This window comes from Ambystoma mexicanum, chromosome 6q (genome assembly GCF_040938575.1).
Source record: "Ambystoma mexicanum isolate Mex_15411 chromosome 6q, UKY_AmexF1_1, whole genome shotgun sequence".
In the NCBI taxonomy this organism is placed as follows: domain Eukaryota; kingdom Metazoa; phylum Chordata; class Amphibia; order Caudata; family Ambystomatidae; genus Ambystoma; species Ambystoma mexicanum.
The window spans coordinates 949,367,393-949,392,493 of record NC_090937.1 but is presented as its reverse complement, the minus strand read 5'-3'; positions in this window follow the sequence as shown (position 1 = coordinate 949,392,493).

Below are 25,101 nucleotides of genomic sequence, written 5' to 3'. Positions count from 1 at the left end.
CTTGTGGGTCTTGATCGGAAAGGGCAAGGTCGCTTCACTCCTTGTCACCCTTTCAGTTCTCGCCAACTTTCTCCTCCTCTTGAACTCCCATGTATGGATAGCGGTCTCGTCGTGTGGTCTACCTTGCTCGTATTGTGCTCTCGTGCTCCACCTTTTATCCCTGTGGTGAAGGGAAAGGGCCATCAGGTGTGTGCGATTCTGTTCAATTGACTGAATTTTGTGTTGGGATATGTCAGGTAAATGGCGCTGGTGTTAGTCCATCATCCTTCGTGCTATGTAAAAGTTTTTGTTGGAAAAGGGGATAGAGTGTTTGAGTATCCTATGTGGTAGGCTGGGAAAAAGTTGTTAGATGAAGGGGGATACCGCGTCTCACCTGTCAGTGTCCCACTTCCACTCCCAGAGGACCCTCCCTCCAGGTGATCCTCCCTCACTGGTCCACCCCCAGGAACTGTATCCAGTAGCGATGGCTGTGTCCTGGCCATCTGGATGACAGGTCCCCAGGGACTAGCAAGTGAGACGCCTTCAGGTTTCTCTCACATTCTATGATGGCAACAAATCAGTTGGAAATTTGAGAGGTAGATGCTAGGACGTAGAAAGACTTTTGGGTATAATCATGTAATACGTGATGGAAAATGCCAAATAAATGTTCTCAATGAATGAGTAGGGAGTGAGGGGTCTTAGGAAAGACCTTTCAGTGATGTCAACTCTAAGGTGAGTGGCAGAGGAGGAGGTACCCATGAGATCAAAAAGAAGCAATTAGAAAGGCAAAACTTGATTCCCTCAGAACCATAATTGTATAGTGGAAGGTAATTCATAGCCAGATGGTCACGTTCTTGTTTAACCTCTTGAGGCTATATTCTGTTTTTAGGGTTATGGGGAGCCTCTTCCAGGCTTTCAGACCCAATACTGTTAAAGAAGGATCTCACTCTCTGCATCAGTCTTCAGAAAATGGGTGCAGTTGATTATCTTAGAGATATTAAGTACTTATTTGTTTAGTTCAAGTATTGAGGAACAAGGCTATAAAGGATTTGGAAAGTAATACATTTCAATGTTATGTCATTCTCTTTGCAAAAGGGGAGCCATTCAGATATGGTCCCAGGGCTAGAGTGCCACAATACGTCTATCTACTCTATTTTGCATACATTGTGGCTGTTTTTGTTTGTTTTGTTTTTGTTTATTCCTACACTGAGACCATTACAATTGTCTTGGTGAGAAAGGACAAGAACTCTGGTCACATGAACATTCTGTGTCATTTCCAGTCAGGGAACAATTCTCCAAAGGATGTGGAGCTGGAATATTTTTGTCGGTAGTGAGAGTTTGACGTTGAAAACAATATCTAGACCATTTACCTGGACAAATGGAGCGGATTATGCACTCTTAAAGGGTGGTCATTTTAAAGACAGTGTTTCCAGGGTTAGGATCCCAAAGAAGATAATCTCCAATTTACAGGTGTTTAGGCAGAGATCATCATCTATGTCCCAATCATGAACTTTCCAGAGTTCAATAATATGCTGATTTGTACCTGAGAATCATCTGTAGATCAATCATTGGGATCATTTTAGAAGCGTTTGATAATAAAGGGTTTAATGTAAATATTAAATCCCATGGGCATAAAATGGAACCCTGAGGGAAACCACATTTTAAGGGGACAATTTTCTAGTTGAAGTCTGCCATTTTATCTCTCAAGGTATGATCTTAAAGGCAAAGCAATATCATATATTCCCATCTGCACTTTCAAACTTGGAGAGTGGGTGATTGGAGTGATGTTTTTTTAGATTAGGATGATTGTTGTCGAATATGTCAATGGAGTCCAGGGCAGAGATTCCTTCTAAGATGCAATTAGAAAAGGACAGAAATTCTTATCCCAGTTACATAGATGTGGATAGCATGAGCTGAGCTTGGTCAGCGCCGACGGTTGTCTCCTCTAACTGCTGGTTGATGCCCTTGTTGCTTGTCACTGCCTGTGCACTGTGGTTTCCTGTTGATCCCTCTGTTTACCCCCCTTGTGTTCCCATATCCCGTCCTTGAGAACCCTGTGCACCCACCCGTTCGATTTCTTCGATCACACCCACTGTGGTGTTCTCAATTTCACCCATCTACTCTAACTGCTTTTCTATCTCCTATCCTAATCGTCTCACTAAGACTGGAAGAAGCTGAAGAAGGACACCCTGATCTCCAATCCAGGAACTTCCCGCTGCTCACACCCATGTTAGTGCTTTCTCCAGACAGACTCTCACCAACATCCTCTTTGCCATTCCTTTTCCCGACCTATAGACCCATCATATGGTCGAACTTCTCGCTCCTACCTCCACTTCTCCCATTAATGGTGGCACCCAGTGGGAGGCCTCCTTCGAGTCCTCCAGAGTGATCCTTAATGTCTGTCCAAACAGGACAGCCATGGCCCAGGGCCCTAAATCCCAATTTCCTCCTATTTGATGGGCACCTCCTTCGCCTCATCAACTTCCTTCCTTCTCCTGCGATTCCTGCTACCACCTCTCTGACTCCTCTGCCATCTCCTTCTTCTACTGCTCAGGCTCCCATACAATCTACTACCTCTTTGGCTCCTCAGATCAGCCAGAGGCACAGAAACGGCCCTAGTGACCACCTGTGAAGATATGCCCTCTAATCTTGACTCTAGCTCTCCCTCTTTCCTCATTCTCCTTGACCTTTCCTCAGGCATTTGGCACAGTCAAATACAACATCCTGATTACTCATCTTCGCAAGACCCTGGGCATCATGGATCTGGCTCTGGCATGGCTGACCCTCCTTCCACCTGGACCGACCTTCCCAGGTACAGGTTGGGTCTTTTCTCTCCACCACCTCTCTCTCTCTCCACATATGTTGTTTCATTAGGGCTCTATCCTCTCCCCCTGGCTTTTCAATGTCTATCTGGCCCCTTTAGCCCTCCTGATCTCAAATTTTCAGTGTTATGCAAATGACACACAGCTCTCTTTCAGACTACCCTCAGGCTCCGCCTCCTCATAGCTCACATGCTATTCAGGCATAGTGCGCCTCAATTTATCTCTTCCTTAATGCCAGTAAGATTAAAATCCTTCCCACCTGGACCGCTGCTCTTGCTTTTCCTCTCTCACTCTGGCCACGCGCATTTGGCCCTCTGCCCTCACACTCTTATGAGGCAAAAACCTTGGGGTCATCTTCAACTCCACTCTCTCCTTTTCTCCACACATCACAGACCTTGCCAAGAAGGCCCATTTCCAGCTGTACCTCCTCAGAGGAATTCTACCTTTTCTCACCTTCCTCCAGATGCTCACTGTCTCCAGAGCCCTGGTTCTCTAGGCTGAACTACTGCAACAGCCTCTTTCTCAATCTGCCTAACTCTACTATTTGCCTACTTCAACTCATACAGAACAGGACCGCAAGACTAATCCTTGGCCTCAAGCCCAGGGACCGCATCTCTCCAGCCCTTAAATCCCCCCACTGGCACCCAATGGCTGCAAGGATCAAGTTTAGGACCCTCTGCATCATCCACAAGTCTTTCTGGGGCCGTGGCCATAACTACATTCAACTCTCTCTTCCCAAGTAACTTCATACTAGAGCCCTCAGCTTGTCTACTTCTAATATTGTGTGAGTGAGCCGCTTCTGCAAGCAGACAATGCAATGTAGATCTCTCTCCTCTGCGGGTGCCTCCCTCTGGAATGACCGGCCTGCCTCTCTCTGCGTTGAGCTGGATCTCCTTAAGTTCCAGAATCTCCTCAAGACCTTTCTTTTCTCCTCTTCTTTCTCAATCCTTCCCTTGCTCCTGATTCATCCACTGAATGGCTGCTTGGTATCCTCTGAGCCTTAAAGGACACCAGGCTGCCCCTGACCCGTCCCCCTACACTTGCCACCTGGCCCACCTTGCACTGCCACCCTGCTAACCTTACACTACCAGGCTTGGATTGCCCCCTGTAGTCACATCCTTCCTTGCACTTATCTCAGGGCCGTGCTGCTCATGGTGCACTTCACCCTGTACCCTCTCCCCTGATTTTCATGTCGTGTACTTGCATGATCTAAATGACACTAGGCCTAGTAAGAATGCTTGTCTTGTCCGCCCTTTGTTCCCCCTCCCTTGCCTGGTTGTGCATAGAAACACTTGTGTATAGGTGCATGATACATAACAAATCAATCAATCAATGATCCTCCTAAGTTGTTGAAGGAAAAATCATGATCCTGGTGCTCAAAGTGAGGAGTAAGTTCAGAATTAAAGTCCCACCCAAAAACGTGCTTGGTCAATAGAATTGGCATGGGTCTTCAAGAGGGGTAGGAGGGATGACTTCACTTTTGATCATTACAGAGACATGCATTTGGAATTAATTTCCTTTAGTAATTAATGTTGGAGGTGCATAGCGAAGGGACAAATGCAGAGAAGTGAATTAAGGAGAGGTTATAAGGAGAGGGGGGGTCAATATGCAGGCAGCAGAGTTAAGGGAAGAGGAACAGAAGTCAAGTTAGTAGTAGAGTGGTCAAAGAAGGTGGAAATGAAGAAGGAGCGCATTGGCATTAAGCATTTAGAGGAAAATGAGTGAACAGCGTCTGAGTGGGTAAGGATTACAGTAAAAGTTAAAGACAGTCCTTAGAGCTCCCTACAACCTCAATTAAACTGTTGAGAGAAAAGTGATCACCAACAAGTGATTTTAAGTTGCCAAGTACATTGAACCTTTGGACTCCGACTCATCGTCTGACTTTTTGGACAATGATGTGGATGAATGAGTCATTACATTTTTAACAAAGGATGTTACTTGAGTCTGTTCACATACAGCACAAATGTCTCTTGCAGTAACCTCTACATTGCCTACTAGAACAGTGCCTTTTTCCGGATGTATGCCTCCCTATTAGATATGGGGAGTTAGAGCAAGTAAATTAAGAAAAGAAAATGCTAGCAACTGACAGCCATAAGCATTCAAGTATTCATAAATGGGGTAATAGTAAGAAGCTGGGTTACAACAAGTTCAACACTGAGGTTTTTGAGTGAAGAGGGAAATCATATCACTAGTGAAATGGAGGGGCTGATGTGAATACTCCATTACTGAACCCATCACACCATTTTTGCAGCTACCCGAACAGAGTGAACATCAAGTGACACAAACAGTAATGAGGTCAGTAAGAGAAGCTCTGCCATGGGGGCAACCAATGTGCCTGTAATATCCACCATGGAAAGCGGAATGTTTCCTGGCAGCAGTTAAAGTGGTTCTTGAGGAAAGAGGCCATGGACAGGATTTCAGCAAAACGTCCTTTCGCGAGTACATTGGGGGACTGGACATGAGGGGGAAGAATGGATGATGCCAGAGGAGTGATATAGGTTAGGTTTCAGTGGTTTATGGGTGAAGCATTTAGATAAACTGGCTCAAGGGAACCATGTATTGGAGTTGGGAAAGATGTGAATAGGTTGAGTGGGAAATAGAAGTACAGCCTAGTAATAGGAAGTGGTGGATTAAGAGGAAAAAGAAGGAGATACAAGACCATGGGCCTCATTATGACTCCGGCGGTAGCCGTGCCGGTAAAATGGGCAGACTGACGCCGGAGTCATGTTTTTTTTCCGGTGCCTGGCAATGGGGAATCACCAGGGCATTACAGCCCCGGCTGTACCCATTGGCCAGGTGCCGGAAAAAGAAATTCCCCATTCTCATTTAAGTCCCATTGGACACAATGGGAATGGGGAGGATGGATGCATCGGCACTGTGTGCAACAGTGCCAGTGCATCCGTCAAGGTCTGCGAACGGGTGCCGTTCAGCCTGCCAGGTCAGACCTGGAAGCCGGAGGGCATCCTGCCCGTAAACTTATACTCTACTGGTCAGGTAACAACGGTGCCGGTAACTCCCCAGCATCGTTTTTACCATGACCGGCAAGGTTATAATGAGGCACCACGATTAGGGTGAAAAAAAGTGTTGGCAGCTTAGTATGATGTTGAACCAAAATGCATGCACAGTCATCAAAGGTGATAATGTACAGGGCACAAGAGAGATTAGGTGTATCAAACAGAAAAGAATCACAAAATAAATAAAACAAAATGAACAAAAACCTCTCAAAAAAGACTGATAGAGAAAGACAATGACATTTCTATTGGTCCGCGACCATTACATATATTTCAGCCCAGTTCAGCCGAAATTACATAGAAAGGCAGGCAGTGACCAATGACCAAGCAGTATGCCAGAGAGACCAACATTTAGCATTAGAGACCACCACCAACCAACAATTAAATTGCCGTCTGGTAGCCACCAACATGTAAACTATAAAACCAATTCCAACTACCAATTACTGTAGACAGATAGCAACAAGTGTGATACACAATTTCTAACACATTTCAATAAGTCAAAGTTGCGATGTTGAGTGTGACAGTGGTATTCTTGTTGTTGTACAAGTCAGGCTTTTTTGTCCCTTTATGGGGCTGTCCAAAAATCAGGATAGGTTGTAGGTAATGGATAGAAGCCTATGGCCATGTTTGACCATACACAATTCAGCAGGAACATTCAGGGACCAGAAGATTGGGGTTACTGCAAAGATCAGGCAGAGCAGACAGCATAGATGAAAAAAGAAAAAGCTATGTTGTTCCTTTAGAGTTTAAAGAAGCAGACCAGTCACTTAATCACAACACCCACAAATATGTAGCTTGTTGGGATCAATTATTGAACCTTTTTCTTTTTGTTGAAGCCCCATATGATTAGATAAAATCCATGTTGCTTTCAAGTCTGTTTCAGGCCAAAGACAATTACCATCACCGCAACTGATTGAGAGAAACGTTCCATAAGCCTGTAACCATTCACCTGCAAGAAGTGAAATTGTAGTGACAGCCTACTTGTTGAACTTGTCCTATAACTGTCGAGCAATAAGCCAGCTTTGCGAATCTCCCTGCTTGTGGACCAATACAAGCAAATCAAAGTATTTGAAATCCATTCAAGACAACCACTCCAAGATGTGAGTACTATCAAGGTTGGTTTCAACTCCAAAACCAAGGAAAGTTTAACATTCTCACAATCAACATTGTGAGTAGTTGGCAACTATCTTGTCAATTCTCACTTTTAGGGGGATTATCAAATAATCTATATTTATGGAGCTGTGAAGAACTCCAGGATACAATCACTGCTTCCAAAGTGGGAGCCCCATCCCACGAGGCCAGAGTGGTGATGCTGCTACCCAATAGTTGCCCATTGAGTGGTACTCAGCGGGTGGATCTCATGGGATGGTAAACTACTTTTGGCACCATTGGCAACCATATTTGGGGAACTCAGTATCCCTGCCAATCACCTGACCATAGACCTAATCCCTCTCTATACCTTCCCTCATATACCATGTACTTTTATAGCACAGCAAACAGAGAGTACTGAGAAAAGGAAGATCTCTAGTGAGTTGCAACATCATGCCTCACTTAGTACTGGGAAGAGGAGAAGGTGCACAGCAGTACCGAATACATATCAGAACCACTCTGTGCATTCTAGTGGTTCACAAGAGCTGATTGGAAAAGTAAAGAAGGACTTGGCAAAATGTCAAGCCATTCCAGGAGGAACCGCAAAAGCACAGACCAGGAGTGAAGATGGAAGCTGACCTGAAGCCAAGTACAGAGAGTCTGAGGCTGGTCCAAGAAGTGTGGACCACACAGGCAAAAGCCAGCTGAAGCTCTGGGCATCCCTGAGACCAGGGGAATGTGCAGGTAATGAACCATGCTGCTGGGAATGCCATGAAGAATGCAGAACCACTGCAGGATGAGAGAGGCTCCTGAATGCCAGCGGTGCCCTGTTACAGAGCCCAGCTGCTCTAGAAGAGCAAGTCCAGCACAGACCGGGCAATACGATATGCGGGTGACCAGAGAGATGATGAAAGCCTAAAGAGTGGTGGCATGAGCTAAAAGGCTGGGAAAGAACAAATGGCTAGGAAAGGAGGGCCTGGAACCCTGCAATCATGGGAGGAATGATTGACTGGCCAAGGGCTTGTACAAAGGCACCGCAGGAGAGTGAACAAAACTAACAAAGTAGGAAACTAATATCCGAATTGCGAGGCTGGAACCTGCAGCCCTGTAAAGAGATCTGCAAAATTGGTAGACATGACATACATTACTTTGCAGGTGAGTTAACCAAGCCTGTATCTGCCACCACAGCTTGGAGAGCATCCAGGTTGTTATTTTTCGTTTCTGTACCTAGTGGGAGGAAACCAGATCTGCCAACCAGGGCCAGGGACTCAACAGGGCTAGGGCAGTGCATCTACATGGTTCTTCTTCATCGCAGTGGCTGGTGGGAGGAACCCAGGTCTCCCAACCAGGGTCAGGGACCCACCGCAGCTTGGGAGAGCATACAGGCTGTTATTTGAACATTCAGACTTTAGCTTTGCACGTTCTGACGCTAGTTATTTCATTTGAGGCAGGTTGACCCCTTTTAGAGTTAGGGCAAGACTGTTTTTGTTTTCATTTTTATCTTTGAATAAATGTTTCTAATAACCATGTTGCCTCCCCCATGTCAGAGTCTTGCTTCTGCACACTTACAAAGCTCAATTCACACCTAGTTTTCAGGGCTTCTCTATACATGTTGGTCACACCTAGGTGTTTCTATAGCAAAGAAGACCAGTCTATACTGATATGGTAACCTGAACTAATACAATAAAAGAATGTCACAACGTATATAGACCCAACTATTTTTTATAAAGTCCCCAACCAAAATGAAAATGCAGCAGGTTACAGGTCATTAGTCTTTAAAAATATGCTTTGGGGCACAGACTTCCACCAAATTTTCTGGAAATGTGGAAAGGTTTAGTCTTGAGTAGCTAAAAACAGGCAGGGAGAAAGTCAATAATAAAGAACTGTGGTTAAGCTAAAGCAGAGCAGTGCACATTTATTCAGGTTGTGTCAGATCATTATCTATAGGATAATGTTTTTCAATGTGACCAAGAAAAGTAGCATGTGTCTGATAAAAGAGCTTTGAATGACTCAGAGAAGCATGTGAGGAGCAGTGTGCAGAGGCAGAAGCACCTGGCCAAAGAGGATGAAACAAAGGCCTTCAATAATATTGCCAGGGGCAACGAAGTGAACCCAGATGTGGATGTACACTTGAATCAACCTCGTCACTGGGACTGTAGTCTTTGTGTCCAAATTATTTTAGGTACACTTCTAGATTTTGCCTCTTACGGATTCATCAGAGATACGCAGTTAAAGAAAGTTATGCCGAATTTCCCATTGCATTTTATAAGTTGTCACAGGTGGCCTCAAGAATACTGCAACTCTCGAAGTTCGTTCCAGGGCTTTATTTAATTTTGAAAAAAGTTTCACTGATGGCAGTCCTTCTAGCTCTCTCTCTCTCTCTCCCCTCTCTCATGGCTTTTTCTTCCTTAGTCCAATTGTCCCCAAAACCTCAAAAATGTTCACTAGATATAGGTAAGCCCTGACAATCTGTGTTCTGACTGGCTACGGTTGAGGTCCGAAAGGCAATCACCTTTTTCTTTCTGGCTCCCCTTGGGGATTTCAAGCTGAATCTTATCCTAGGGCCCAAAAGGTGCCATTCAATGCATGGTACCTTGGTATCACTGAGTCCTCTCTTGATCTTTCCCTGATGTTCTAACCTTTCTTCCCCTCTCTTCTGCTCTTCTCCCTTCACTTCCACCCACTTCCCCTCAATTTCTATCTTCCCACACCGGTCGCTCTGATTTTCTTCTGCCTACTACTACTCTGCTTTCTCTTCCTACTGCTCTCCCAACTTTTCTATCCTCTACTATTCTCTCATACGCTCTACTTTTCACTCTATTATTCTCACCTACCCTCCTTTTAAGACTACTACTCACCTTTCTTCACTCTACTAATTCCACTATTCTCAACTCTAGTACCCTCTCCACTCCACTATTCTCACATCTTCTCCCCTGCACTACTCTATACACAAAACCTCATTCCTCAGTTAACATCTTTTCACTCTGTCAATTACCTTCCCCTCTCATCCTTACTCCACTAACAAGTCCTCTTAATCTCATTCACTCCATCCCACCTTAAACACCCTGGCACAAACAAGTACCACTTTCTCTCACCAACCAAAAACATACCAGGCACATGTTCGCTATGATCCCTCTCCATGTTCTGCAAACCATCCTTCTTCAACTTGTTCTCTCGGTCTTCCTTCTCCTCACTTGACCTCACCTAAACCATCAACACTGCTTTTTTTCCATTGGCCCCTTTTATGTTCCTACTCCCTCATCCATTGGGCCTGTCCTCTGCCTTGCTCCCCGACCAATTGCTAGCTTGGATTTCTCCTGGGGCTATAGACAATTGAAGTAAGGCTTCAAAATGCCTCTGAAGCCCGTCTTCCCCCTCCAAAGTGGTCTACCAGCATTTTCCATTTGCAGCCTGTGACAATGTGTTTCCTAAAGTCCTTCTTAGTATGAGATTCAAAAGTCGTTTTGCCGAGTTACACATTGACTGTCTGCAACAAATATAGTAATTTTGTAAGTTCTTAGATGTGCAGTCTGGTGGTTCCCAATTTCTGGTTTGCAGCGTTTATCACTACAAAGTCTGGTTGCTCACCGACGGTTCTCTCGTTGTCAGGTTCCTCAAACCCTCCTCTGCTGCACCAATTTCTGGGTTTTGGAGGCCTCTAAAAAAGGAAAAAGGAACACTAGCCAGAACAAGATATGGCAGGTATAAGGTGATAGATAACAAGTGATGCTTGAAATTTGCAGTATTGAGACATTTGTCAGTAAAAAGTGGCTATGGTTAATTTAACATTCCCTGGTATCCATTTACATCCCACAATTCTGTGACAAAAGTCAAGTTGTGTGATTAAAACTCAAAATATTCAAAGGTTGTCCCCCTTACTTCATGCAGCAGAGTCACCACACTAAGATTTATAAACTATGATGCTTTGATAACACAATTAGAAATGGCCTGCTTGAGGCAATTGTGCTCCGAGGTAGCACACACACATTCAATCACTGTAATGACTGGATTAATATATTTCAAACATTTCTATTCCTAAAAAATATAAGTCCACCTCTAAGAAGCTGTCTCAATTCTACAAAGTCCATTACTACTGCTATAATGGTGCATACTAGGTGCCATTTGTCAAGTGTTCTCTCTCATGGAAGTAAGTAGCTCCCACAGCTACATCATTTGCATGGCAATTTAAAAAAACAAACGCATGCAAATGAAACAAAGCATTATTGTAGTGCCTCATCACTTTACATGTTTCTTGTTATGTGTGGTCCATTACACGAGGCAACACCTATTGGCTTGCTTTATTGGAAAACATGTTTTCTTACAATTCAATCATATGCACCAAACTTGAGAGAAGCAGGGCAGCTTTTAAGCATCAGTTTGCTTTAGTTAAATATATTTGCATTCCATTTATTTTAAACATATGCTTGGCACCTACAGAAGGGGCAGAGGCTGCCCCCCCCCCCCGCAACTCCCTCACGTAGTCTCTAAGGGGAGGGTTGGCTCTGGCAAATACTCTGGTAGGTCTCCTGCCCCAGGTTGAGAGAAGTTTCCAGATCCCTAGACAAGATCAGTTCCCTTTGACAATGTAATTGACAATGTAAAAGACATTGTGCAGGTCAACTCAGATTGGCTTTTTCAATTAATCACATTACCTGGTGGCGTAATCGCAGCCTTCTGTTGGATAGATTAAAATAAAAATAACATCATGTGGTAGGACAGTACATATCAAAATTACTGTTAAATATGTTTTTCCCCCTACACATTGTCTGAAACATCCTGTAGGTCAGATGCGGCCCTTCACATCACGATTCATGGCCCTCCAGGCCAGAGGAGTTCAAGAATAAGGTGCAGTTGTTTTGTTGTCATTCCTCTCTAAACATTCGAAAACACAAACAGCAACACAGTAATAAGCGGCTGGCACTTCCATTCTCGTTTATTTTGTATACATCTAAGAGAACGTACTTGCCAAAGTATGTGAAACAAACAAAAAAAAAGCTTAATTTGTACCATGACAAAGCAATAAGGCCTTGAATCTTAGACAAACAGTAAATGGCAAGTGGGTGCCAACTTGACTCATTTAAATGTCTGTTTTTATAAAACATTTGACAGATTTTCTTCAGATTATGGTATTTTATTTTTGGAATTGTAGGTATGATGGAGTATAACACATAGTTCACATGGAACATGGTATTGGATAAGTGAAACAAAAATGAAATGTTTTTAAAGCCTCCCAAAATAAAACACAATCACAGTTAGACGAAGAGTACACCTTAAGTTTGTACATTATTTTGTCAACATCCTTTTGTTAAGCACAGGCCTTAAGTACTTGCTTCACCAACCATTAATTTATGTTTTCATTGAGTTCCTATGAAATATTACAGGATTTTCTCAGGAAAAGAGAACTAGAGCAATATAGTCAATAAGTATGCACCTTTTTGCCCACTTCATTTTGAAGTTTTTCTGGCACAAAAGCATGAAGTTTTGTTAGTCCACCCACCAATGAAGGTTTGCAGATTACAGCCGGCCGTCCAGCAAAGCAAGTTGTAAACCCTTGAATTCTACACACAGAAAATCCCTGTATATTACAGTGAGAATCGAACATCTCGATCTGCGTAATCCTTCCATCACGGAAAAGTCATTAAAGGAAAAGTTTGCATGGGAAATGTATGCACCACCAAAGGTGTGTACATTTCCAATGGGAACAAACATTGCAAATCACTACATTACCCACACCCTCAACACACCCCCATCAACACCCCCCAACATAAACATACCCTACTTACCTTTTCTTCAGGCTGTCTCCCTGCCGCGCCAGTTCCCTTTCACTTCCGTGATCGGGAACCGGCGATGCCGGGTCCTTTTCCTTTTTAATTAATTAATTTTAATTTAATTATTTTTTAACAGGTCATGCAGGGGTTTCCCCCGCAAACCCCCTCACTATACCTGACAAGGACTTTTTGTACGGTCAGAACTTTTTTCCAGTCCGATCGTACAATTCCAACATCTCATCCACAAGTTGAGAGGCTGACTTCCTGGGCAGTGGTCTTGCATGATTTTTGTAAGGGAGCTGCTAGCAGTGAGTGTCGAATGTTCCCGTGGCTAGGTCATGTCTGATTGAAGGTATATAGTGCCTTGACATCTAAAGACACCAGTATGTATTGTTCTTTCCAATTTAACATTTCTAGAATCTGCAAAATGTGCATGGAATTCCTCAGATCTAATCTGTAAGAAGTCGCTTTCTGTGCCGTTAATCACAAAATTAAAGTATATGAACTAAATTCCTGTATGAGTGTTACCACATAAACTACACATACATGGATAGCTCAGCAATTTATTAAATGCATTTGCAAATGATCAAGGATCTTAAAAATTCACTCCGTGACATTTTCTATTCAATGGAACGATATACTAACAGAAAAAAGGTGGAGCAATGGGTACTAACTATGCCCCACAGTGGGCCAATTCAAGAACACACACGCAGTTGGGAGCAATGGGTCTCATCACGACCTCGGCGGAAACCCTTAAATCCGGCGGTAGCGCTATTACCACCCGATTTAAGGGTCGCTGAATCAGGGCCTCAGCGGATTTCAACCAGCTCTGGTGTGAAATCCGCAGAGAATTCGCGCTCATACCGCCGGCGGGAAATCCGCTGGCGGTATGAGCGCGACATTTCCCCATTGAGCCCAATGGGGAATGGGGCATTCCCGAATGGGCTCAATGGGGAATGGGGACTTCCAAGTCCGCCCAACTCGTGATCCCGCGCTATTAGCGCCGGGGGCTATGGCGGTCGCGCTAATAGCCCCCGCGCTAATACCACCGGCGTTACTGCCGAGGTCGTGATGAGGCCCAATGTGTTTATTTGGAAAGTATAGGTCAGGGACATCATTTGGGGGTTGGAACGGGTAGCAGCAGCTATACCTGGCTCCCCCGCGGCTACCCCTAAACATGTCTTTCTGACCCTGGGCTACTGGACATATAGGCAGTGCCAAGAGTATATATCTGTGTTGCACCTGAAAACGCAGTTGGAAATACAGCTAAATGTGCCACAACTTTTTTCACTTGGAATATAGATCTTGTTAGCGCGAGAAACAAAAGGGTTGCAGGAAAAACCGTGAAACCGCCATCACCAGTTTGGCATTCCATTAGTGGAGAATGCCTGAATGGTTGGGTTCAGAGGCAGAGCTGACTGTGCAGCTAATACCCAGTACCTTAGCAACAGGAGGGGCATGGGGCTAGGTCTAGCTAGCTGTGAATGGGTAGGAGCAGCCTGCAGTATTCAGTGACAGCACAGCATGAACACAAATCGTATCAGTGTTTCTAGTCTGCTTTGCACAGCCGGTGAGCCACTGGGCTTGCAATGAGAGGTGTGTGCCCCAGTGGGCGTTGCAACAAATCCTTTCTGGGCACTGTGTGATCTGACCCAGAACTGCCAGACCTGCATCACAGGCACACTGTAGATAGACACAAAGTGAGAATTAATTTACATGAAGTTGCCCTCCGCCTTTGAAGTAAAACATCTGTTGCTTCCTCAAGTAAAAAAATATCTATTTAGAAGGATAACTCAGGGGTAACATACTTGCTTTGGGAGAAAGGGGCTGCAGTACAACATGGGTTCAGTCACTGTTCTAGGGCTTAGAAGATGGAGGAGGCTGGCATTAATCAAGATCTAAAGGTCCAAAGAAAATTATAAAATTGGCCTTTTGTAGAACCCTGCAGTTACTGTGACGGGCAACACATCCTTCCCCTCCATTTCCCATCTAACAAATAAAACTGTGGGTTACGTGCCAAATAAGCAAAACAGAGGCGATGGCGGGCATGTTTCAAATCATTCATAACCACTGGCACAGCTCTGGGCAATCCTCCAGACCATCAGTGTTCTAGTTGGATTTGTGTTGTCTGTTGCTGTTTCCATTCTGTTGCCAGACACTTGACAGGCACTGGATGTCTGCACTTTGGTAGATATGGGCCTATGCACACTAATATTAATGCTACATATGGTGATTCATTCTTATATGAAATGCATATTATATTACAGTGATATTGTAACCCTATTTTCTTAGTGTACTGAGAAACAATGCTATGTGATGGCACTTTCTGTTATGTCAAGTGGTGAAAGGTCGTGTACCACCACTTCCCGTGATGTCACGGGAGGGGGGGGTGATGGTGTCAAATGATATCATGTCCAGTTATGACATCAGGGGGTCAAGGGTTGTGTGATGTCACTTCTGCTGCTCCAGGCATTTTGGTGAAATGATGTCCCTGGTAGAGGCATTGAACAAATTGATATATTGATGACATCCTTACGATTTGAAAAGGAACAGAATTGTAACTACTGGGTTATGTAGAGTTTCAGAATAATACAAGTTTTAAAATGAAATTAAGATGTAAAAACAGCTGAGTAATTGGGAAGTAAAACGTATCAGAAAGCAGCTAAAGTCAGTTCAATATTGCATTCCACCAGCAGCCACTGTAAAATCACCATTAAAAATATTCCAACTGGAGAGTTTACCAGGGCAAAGAGGAACTGTAGTCAACCTACAGACATTCACGAAGACTGCAAAATGATATCACAGAGAAGGAGGATAGACTCAGGATGTTCTTAAAATTGCTAAGAATAGGGTACATGCTAAAAACAGCAATTTTAGTACTGAAAGTAATGCACCATAGAAGCAAAGCAGGGGAAGCAAGTCATTACTAGAAATTGTAATGATAATAACACTCTGAGGATACTAAAAAAAAACACTGGAACATTCTCATGATGGATCATGAATTAATAGCATTTATCAGCTCAAAACCGTTACTTACATACAGTCATGCACCCACATTGCGCACCACACTGCTCCCCTGAGTTACGAAGAGAAGCCAGGGAAATGTTAAATAACAACCCGCTTGGTGGCTAGCAAAATTTAAAAGATTGTACAAATGTGGGCAATGTTCTGTGTGACTATGCTACTGCAGATACCAAGCAATTCTGAAGCAAGAATAACCAGAAGACAGACCTTAACATTACATCAATTGCAAAACAAACTTTGTATTGTATGGGATAATTTGTGTTTGTGAGAAAATATATGTTGGGAGCACAATCAGTGAATACATAACATGAATACGGGAACATCTTAACATGATCGGTAGACAGGACCAAAAGTTACCACTTGCATCGGATTGGCAAAAATATCATAATGAAAAAAATATATATACAATTTTTTGGACTATACATGGAAATGATTGATGCAAGAGGAGACTGAGACCTTAAGCTGAGACATATGGAATCCAGGCTACTATGAACTACATATACAGGGTTAAACCCAGAGCATGAGATTATCTTTTTTCTATAGATCATGGACTCACTCCAATTGGAGAGTTCTGTACGTTCCTCACTAACAATTCTATACTGCAAAGTTGATTGACCTCATTGAAATCAAAGACTCCAAAAGTACTGAAATTGAAGCTTGATATTTATGATCTTGTACTAAGACTGACAACCTTCTAGCATATTATCTCCTATAATATGATTTTGACAACATGAGATGTACGTTTTACTAGAGGTTATGATCTCTGATAACTGAATGTGTACGTTTCTCCCTAAAATGTTTACACTGCACATGTAAATGTAGCATAGAACACCTAGGTGACTAGTTACATATCGTTCTTCATCACTGACATTTGGATATCATAGATGCAAAAATATTTGTATATTTAAATTGATTAAACTATTTCTATTTTATTGATAAATAGACCTTCTTTGCAGCCCTATGTGTTTGTTGTCCCAAAAGGGGGTGGGGGGGTAGCTGTTGGGAATCAGTATTGTTAAATTCAGGTTCGCAGGTTCATAAAATGAAATTAAACAAATAAAACAAACATGTGTGCTTCTTGTTAGGGGTGGGTTGAAAATTCTCCTGATTTAGATGTGGCCCAATTAAAATAGCCTACAAAAGGGCAGAATGAGTACTCACCGATTGTCAGAGAACCTGAACAGAGCTTCTCAACAGCATCACAGGAAGAAAAGAAGATGCCAGTGGGTTGAACTAACCTTTCAAACTACTTCAAATTCCATAGAGCTACGCTGACCTAAAAGTCACCTACGTGACCCAGGTTTCTTCATATCAAGTGTTGTTGCATCTTGATTGCACAAAACAGACGGATGGACCCAGTCGACCTGTCCACCAGGGCAAAAATTGCTATTGGACAAATAAAATACATTTTCACTGCATTATTACAATAGGGGAAAGTTGGCACTTCTGCTACTACAGAACAGTATTAGCACTAGGGAAAACGTTGCCCTGGTGAAGAAACGCATAATAAAATTATCTTTCTTGCACTAGGGCAATTTTTGCCCATTTGCTTATACCATGCCAAAGAGCACTTGCCATGGTGTGGTGAAATGGTTTTCTAATATGTCCCAGTGATTTAAAAATATGGCAACCTTTAACCTGCTGCCAATTCTGTGGAACTTTGCACTTGCGCAAAGTTTCTGTAATCAGGCCCCAGATCAACAATTTGACACCAAATTCAAGCCTTTCAAAGCACCCACACTCCTGGACGTTGGAACGTCCAAATAACGAGGCTGATGGGTACAAGTGGTTCCGCCCCCCACCCTTGTTTAAGGGGCACTAGTGACATGTAAGACTGCACTCCTCACCTTTTTAAAAGCATATACTTGAACTTTCCTGCAAAGTCAATTTCCTGCATGCCTCATACACAGATTGCCCTTTTCAATCAAAAGCCAGCATTTTCAATGTATTTCATTACAAAAGTGGGTTGATATTGTTTTTTTATGAGGTAGCGGATCCTTTCAATTTGATTAAAGCTATTTTGATAGGACATTACTACTGTTTCAGATGCTTGTTTGCTGTCTCACAACCCTCCAGACGAATATAGCCAATGCAAACTTAAAAGACAAAGCAGGTATACCATTCATCCTTTGCCAGTTCACCTTTATCATGGAGATCACGACTGGGTTAGCAGTAATGTACTGTGGAGTAGGAGTTTAGAAACCTCTACACCTGCCCGTACTTTTGCAGCGCAGTAGTCTTTTCATCACAACCTCGTATTTAATGTATCTGTACAACTCTTTATGAAGTAAAATTAATTCAATGAATAAAAGCATACATAAAAGTTGACATTGTAGATTTGTGTGAAATAACGAAGTTTTTTTTATGAGAGTCCAGTGGAATAGAAGCTTCCTTCTAATTGCTGTTATGTGGGAGGCTTCTAAATGAATACTTATTGTAAAGTAAGAAAATAAGTACGTAAAATAAACGTGTGGCAAAAGGGGGCAGAGGTTGCCAAGTAGGCTAACTTGTGGTGTATTTATGCTTACTTGGGATACAATAGGCACTAGGGAAGGAATAAATATGCTTAACCCTCATTCTGAACTTGTACAAAGAATTAATTAGATGTGAACGGTGCTAAGAAGTGTATGCAACGTTTTAGATTCACAAAAACAAGAATTTGCAAATGATCCATGTATTGTAACGGACATATATGTGTTGCGAGCTTTGTTTGTTTTCTTATTCTTTTCATTTTTATTATGGCTTGTGACAAATTATTGTTTTGTTAAGAGAAACGCCTTCTCAAAGTCGATGACGTATTGGAGATGTTAAAGAACTGATCATTTAAGTTTAAATATGCTACCATGACTTTCTCGCGTTTTATATATTATTTTGGTGGGGAGAATTTACACACAATCCATGCTTATCTCAGTTGCCTGCTGTTTATAGGCAATTGCGCAGTTTAGCACATCAAAACTGCATGCAGAATGTCCAATCAAGCTGCGAAGACTTGCTTGCTCTTTATTCGTGCCTTAATTTGACCACACGTCAGAATGTGACAAATGAAACCTATAAAGCCGTCTGTAGTGTGGGTCATCAGTACCACTATGAACAATTATGAGTAAACAAACACAAATTCTTTAATTGCAAATGTATTAGCATGCCAATGCCAAGGATTATGCAAGTAACAGCATTGTAAAGAGTAGTAAAAAATGGAATTAACGAGCCTTAGATGACAGTAAATTTCCACATGGTTATGAATATATGATCAAACAATACACATAAAGAAGTTTAATTACCTGTCATCCAATGTGCTTATATCTTGCTGCCATTTACATGTTTTGAAATGCCATTTACAGTGTCTGTTCATGTAATGCTATAGAATGCTTCATTTAGAGGAAAGAGAACGGGACTGGTGAGTAGGGCTGGGCGAAATTGAAAAATTCTGTTCGGCAAGCTGCGGAAATGAAATCTGTAAGATTTCAAATCTGTTTGCCCCAATCTGCTGTTCCGCCACTACAGCGACACAGTTTGTTGGTAGTGAGCTGAACAGCCAGGCTTATCTCAAGAGTGAATGGGAGCAGTACAAGTAGTTACACAAAGGACTTTCAATCACAGTGGTTCAGGTAGACACGTATACTCAAAGTTTCTTGGTGAAACACTTATTAATTCGGACCTGCAGCAGGGCTTCACCAGGCAAACCATCGGTCCAGTGGTTGCAGCAGCCGTCCTCTTCCAGCTCGTCTTCGGTTCTTTTGTTCCTGTGGTTGACAGTTTTCTCCCTTTCATTCCCGTTTAGCTGTCACTCACCCAGCAGGGTGCCTCTCCTTGCCGGACCGTCAGCCGGCCAATCACACCAGAGTGCATCTTGGTCTCTTAGGAGGCTAAGCACAAGGAGTTTCGGGCACCTCCCTCACTTCCTGCCCAACCCAGACACTCAGACGTCAGGAGCGGACTTCAGTCCTGAAGCCCGCCAAAGGCACATAAAAAAAGTGACCAAACCTGGTTTGGCACGCAGAAACAAACACTAGAAGGATCTTTCCAAAAAGAAATGGCGAAAAAAGCAGACCAGGACCTGTTTAAACAAAGGGGCTTGAAACACATGGCTCCTGTAATTTTTAGCTACCAGTGTTTGCGGTCGGGAAAAATCATCACTGCCACCAGCCTTTTCAATAGGAAAGGGTAGCATGTGACTGCTACAGGAGTATTTAGACACAGTAGATACTATGTAACCCCTCCAGCACTCCATTGTAAGATGGTGTGTGGTGGGTCTATGAATTTGGAAAGGACTAGTAAAGTCAATTTCACTTTACATTCTCTCGGAAACAGTAGTTTATCCCAGAGAAAGTATTGAAACCTTTGGGAAGTCTAAAATACATCCCTATGTCCCTGCACTGAGGGTGCTGTGTAACACACATGAAAAGATGATGCCTTATGGAGTTATCTAAAACTCCATAATCAGAGAACACAAACGTAAAGCACACATCAAAACACATGAAAGAGTGGGAAAAAAGGCTCACACTCTTTCCAGGTAAAAAAAGTCAAGTCCTCAAAATCCAGCAAAGTTGCTGGGGGTCTATAAGGTGAAGGGAATTGGCACATTTCTGAGAATTCTCCCTAACAGCATCAACAAAAAAAGGCTAGTGAAAATGTTCTCACCGCGCAACACAAAACAAACATGGGAACCAAGCACCGCATTCCGCGTGAAACCGCACAAAAGCAGGCTACATTTCAATGGTGGCGTAACCATAAAGCTGATTTCACAGTGGATTCCAGTGTGAATTCTGGACCTTTTGCTTCACAGGCATACATTTCACTCACCTCTATTGGTGAGTGTATAAAGATCCATGCCACTGCTTTGACAACCGAGCTTCCTTCTCCTAACTCCTGGACTACTCGTTTCTTTGCAGGTTTCAGACCTATGTTTTACAAGAACTCGACTGTCGTGACTGTCTTATGATTTTTATAAGTACTTGCTATGGTTTCACTCTTTAATGTAAAGTGCTCCAGCTGTTTTTCTGTTTGCCATGTATTTTCATTGGGATCAGCGTGTCATTTTCGGTGAGTGTATGTAATACAGTCTTTCCTTTCCTGTAGGTTTGAAAATGTGTGTAGGACAAACATTGATTGCTAGAATATTTATGAGAAACATGGCTGGTATTTTTTTTTAGGACTCATAAATGAAGCTGTAAATAGTGATCTGGCTCCTTGTTGCTTTTGTTGGACAGACTAGGCAATGTAATACATATGTGCAATTTGGTTCATACTCGAGTTCCAGTTCATTTCTACCTTCATCAGATTTCTCTATTATCGAATGCCTCTGCTGAGCCAGAGGAACAAGTTAACCCTAAAAATTGCATAATTAGGACATTGCATGTTAATCGAATTGACAAATATTTTGTTACGTGAACCATTAAAACACATTCGCCTAGGTTGGTATGTGTTTAAGAGGTTGTTCAGCACTTTTTAGAAGCATTAAAATAGTTCTAAGTGCCCCGTGTTTGTTCAGGTCACTCCAATGCGCATGGACGTCATTTAGGGGTCGCCAGAGGTCGCAACCGCCACCTCTGAGGTCTCCCTTTCGACCTCTACAAAAAAATAGTTACAAAAAATGTATTCTTTCTTTTCTTTTCTTTTTTTTTGTGACCAACACCATGTGGCTCTTTGCTTCCAGAGTGGCTGTCTTTCTTGTTCAGGCCCCTTAAAAAAAAAAAAAGAAGAAAAATAACAGGAGTGCCACAAATCTTAACACTTTCAGCCCTGACTTTAAATAAGAAAGAATAGGAATACCACATGTGTCTTTCTGGAATTCTATACAATAATTGCTAGACTCATTAAAGGTTTATTTCAGGCACACTTCAGGGGGTCAGCCACTGATTTAGTCTGTTCTTAAATGCCTCAACTCAGTATTTCATCCTTCTGAGGTCGATAAATGAGTACCAACACAGGTTGAATGATATTGGGTGCATATTTTTTCCATTTAAAGCGCTTAAGCGTAAGTGTTATACAATAACACATCATTATAATTTGGTCATGGACGTCTGCTTGCATTCACAGTCATTTGGTAATATGGGCCTATACACATTGATCTTAATGATACATATGGCGATCCATTCTTGTATGAAATGTACATCACATTATAGTGAAATTGTAACCATATTTTTTGTAGTGTACAATGCTATATGATACCACTTTCTATTTTGTCAACGGTTGAAAGGTCGTGTTCCATCGCTTCCCGCAATATCACCTCGGGGTGGGGTCAAATGACATCACTTCCTGTGATGTCATCAAGGGGTCAAGGGTCATGTGATGTCAGTTCCGCTACCCCTGGCATTTTGGTCAAATGACGTCCCTACCGAGGCGTTGCTTCACTTTGAGACCTACATGCTCCCTTCCATCCTGTAGCTCTATGTTCAATGCTCTTTTTCTTTGAGTTTAGGGACCTTAGATTTCTATTTAAAATACTAGAAGTCGAATAACAGGACTAGAGATACTCATGCAGCACCTATAGACATGTGGGCGCGCGCTCAGAGCAAGTGGCTCTGTAAGTGGCTGTTCGGCTGGGCATTCTACTGGACACTCATCTCGTTAATCTACTGATTGGCCCCTCCCACTTCTCCCAGAATTCAATAAGAAGTGGAGACCACGCGCTCATGCGCGCGCGCTCAGAGCAAGTGGCTCTGTAAGTGGCTGTTCGGCTGGGAATTCTACTGGACACTCATCTCGTTAATCTACTGATTGGCCCCTCCCACTTCTCCCAGAATTCAATAAGAAGTGGAGACCGCGCGCTCATGCGCGCGCGCTCAGAGCAAGTGGCTCTGTAAGTGGCTGTTCGGCTGGGCATTCTACTGGACACTCATCTCGTTAATCTACTGGTACGCCACAGAGCTTTACGTTCGATCTGCAAAAAGAACTTTGACTTGTGGACTACCTAATATAATTATAAGGACATTACATGAAATATAGAGCCTAACTTGATCTTTTTATTCAAACTTTTAGATTGGCCCCTCCCACTTCTCCCAGAATTCAATAAGAAGTGGAGACCGCACGCTCATGCGCGCGCGCTCAGAGCAAGTGGCTCTGTAAGTGGCTGTTCGGCTGGGCATTCTACTGGACACTCATCTCGTTAATCTACTGGTACGCCACAGAGCTTTACGTTCGATCTGCAAAAAGAACTTTGACTTGTGGACTACCTAATATAATTATAAGGACATTACATGAAATATAGAGCCTAACTTGATCTTTTTATTCAAACTTTTAGATTGGCCCCTCCCACTTCTCCCAGAATTCAATAAGAAGTGGAGACCGCGCGCTCATGCGCGCGCGCTCAGAGCAAGTGGCTCTGTAAGTGGCTGTTCGGCTGGGCATTCTACTGGACACTCATCTCGTTAATCTACTGGTACGCCACAGAGCTTTACGTTCGATCTGCAAAAAGAACTTTGACTTGTGGACTACCTAATATAATTATAAGGACATTACATGAAATATAGAGCCTAACTTGATCTTTTTATTCAAACTTTTAGATTGGCCCCTCCCACTTCTCCCAGAATTCAATAAGAAGTGGAGACCGCGCGCTCATGCGCGCGCGCTCAGAGCAAGTGGCTCTGTAAGTGGCTGTTTGGCTGTTTGGCTGTTTGGCTGTTTGGCTGTTTGGCTGTTTGGCTGTTCGGCTGCTCGCAGCGAGCCGCGTTGTGTATCCTCTTGCTCTCGTGAATTTTACTGTTTCCCAACATGACGTGCTAGATCGAGTTATGTGAGCTGATTCTGTGATTGCCTAACTTAGTCAAGTTTATTTAATATACATATGAAAATCTGATGAACATCTAAAACTGTGGGGAATTGACTCGATATGCTCTATCATACTTAACATTCTGGTGAAGTCGACATCTCTCTGTCTGTTGGGTTCTGTACAGTACAGCTATTTTGAAATGTTTTGCTCTCATTTTTGACTACTCTATCTTAATCGTGTGCATGTGTGTATAGCATGACTACAGGCATACGATCTTTACCTTTCACAGAGGGTGCTTTGTGAAGTGGCCTTGAAAGTAGCTTGATGTGCCTATTTGGTCTGGAAAGGCCGCAGGTTGATAGCCCATTGATAGCCCATTTCTCTACATTTCTTGGTAATCCTATACTGTCCTGTTATCCCACGGTTCTTGTTACAGTCCTTTTGTTTTGAAAATATGGTCGGAGTCTCAACTTAGACATAGTGTAATGAGTCATGAGCCCAAACAAATCTGCTAAAGTAGCTGAAAAAAAATCTGCCAAAATAAAGCTTTGCTCCTCCAGCGTGTCTGTGCCCTACATGGCCACCAGATTGAGTACTGCCCGTGCAATGGCCCTATCTGCCTCTGATTTAACTAACTCCAAAAGAGAAATGGTGGATTGTGCGCAATCATGCTCTATGGAACAAAAACTTAGAATCAGCCCAAAGGCATCACTTAATGATGTTCACCTTTCAGAAAGCTCGCAATCCCTATTTGCTGAGGAGGGCTCAATTATCGATGTTGACGTAAATAGGGAAACTGAACCCAACAGTGAAAAAAATAGAATGACCGAGAGCCCAAATTATGCTGATACTCCTCCAATTTTTAGTATTGGAGTAACCTCATTGTTGGATGTATCACAACACTTGGTTCAGGATTTAAACTATGACACTACCTCAGTATTGGAAATAAACAATGTAAATTCAGCCGTGGTCCCGGGGACATGCTGTATAGAGACTCAAGCATTGGTTGTAACTGAATTAAAGACTCATTCTAGACTGCTAAATGAGTTGGTGTTGGCCTTTACAGCTCTACCCGAAATGCTAACCCAAATGATCACAAATTACGGTATTGAGCCCAACAGCATGAAAAAGCACTCAGACAATAGTGGTATTACTAAGATAAAAGAGTTGGCTACAAATGTAACTCCATCAAGGACCCCGCAGGGACTGGTTCCTGTTGTGATAGAGACTAACATTGTAAAGTCAGGTCTAAAAGATCCCGCCTCTATTATTGAAGGTGTAACTACTATAAGTGATAATGATAATGGGGCGTTCATTGAAAAAATTTCGAAAAAAAGGAGAAAAAAAATAGAAAAAAACAGGCAAAACAAGCGAAGGCTAGCCTCACCACATCTCGTAAATTTATGAGAACTCTTGATATACGTGAGGCTTGGCTAGATAAGAAAGATAACAATAACATCATCATGGTGGTGGCTGATAACAACACAGCAGAACCATCTCCCCCAGTACCATTAGTTAAACTGGCAGCCCCTCCACCGGTCGCCACACCAAATCCAGACAAATCAGAGTATACAGAAGGTACCTCTATGCTATCAGCGGTACTTAAAAATAAAATTACTTCTGAAAGGATTGATAGCAATCTCCGTGCCCTAGAAAGGGGGGTTCAAGACATTTTTGACATCTTCAAGAATCCAAATGCC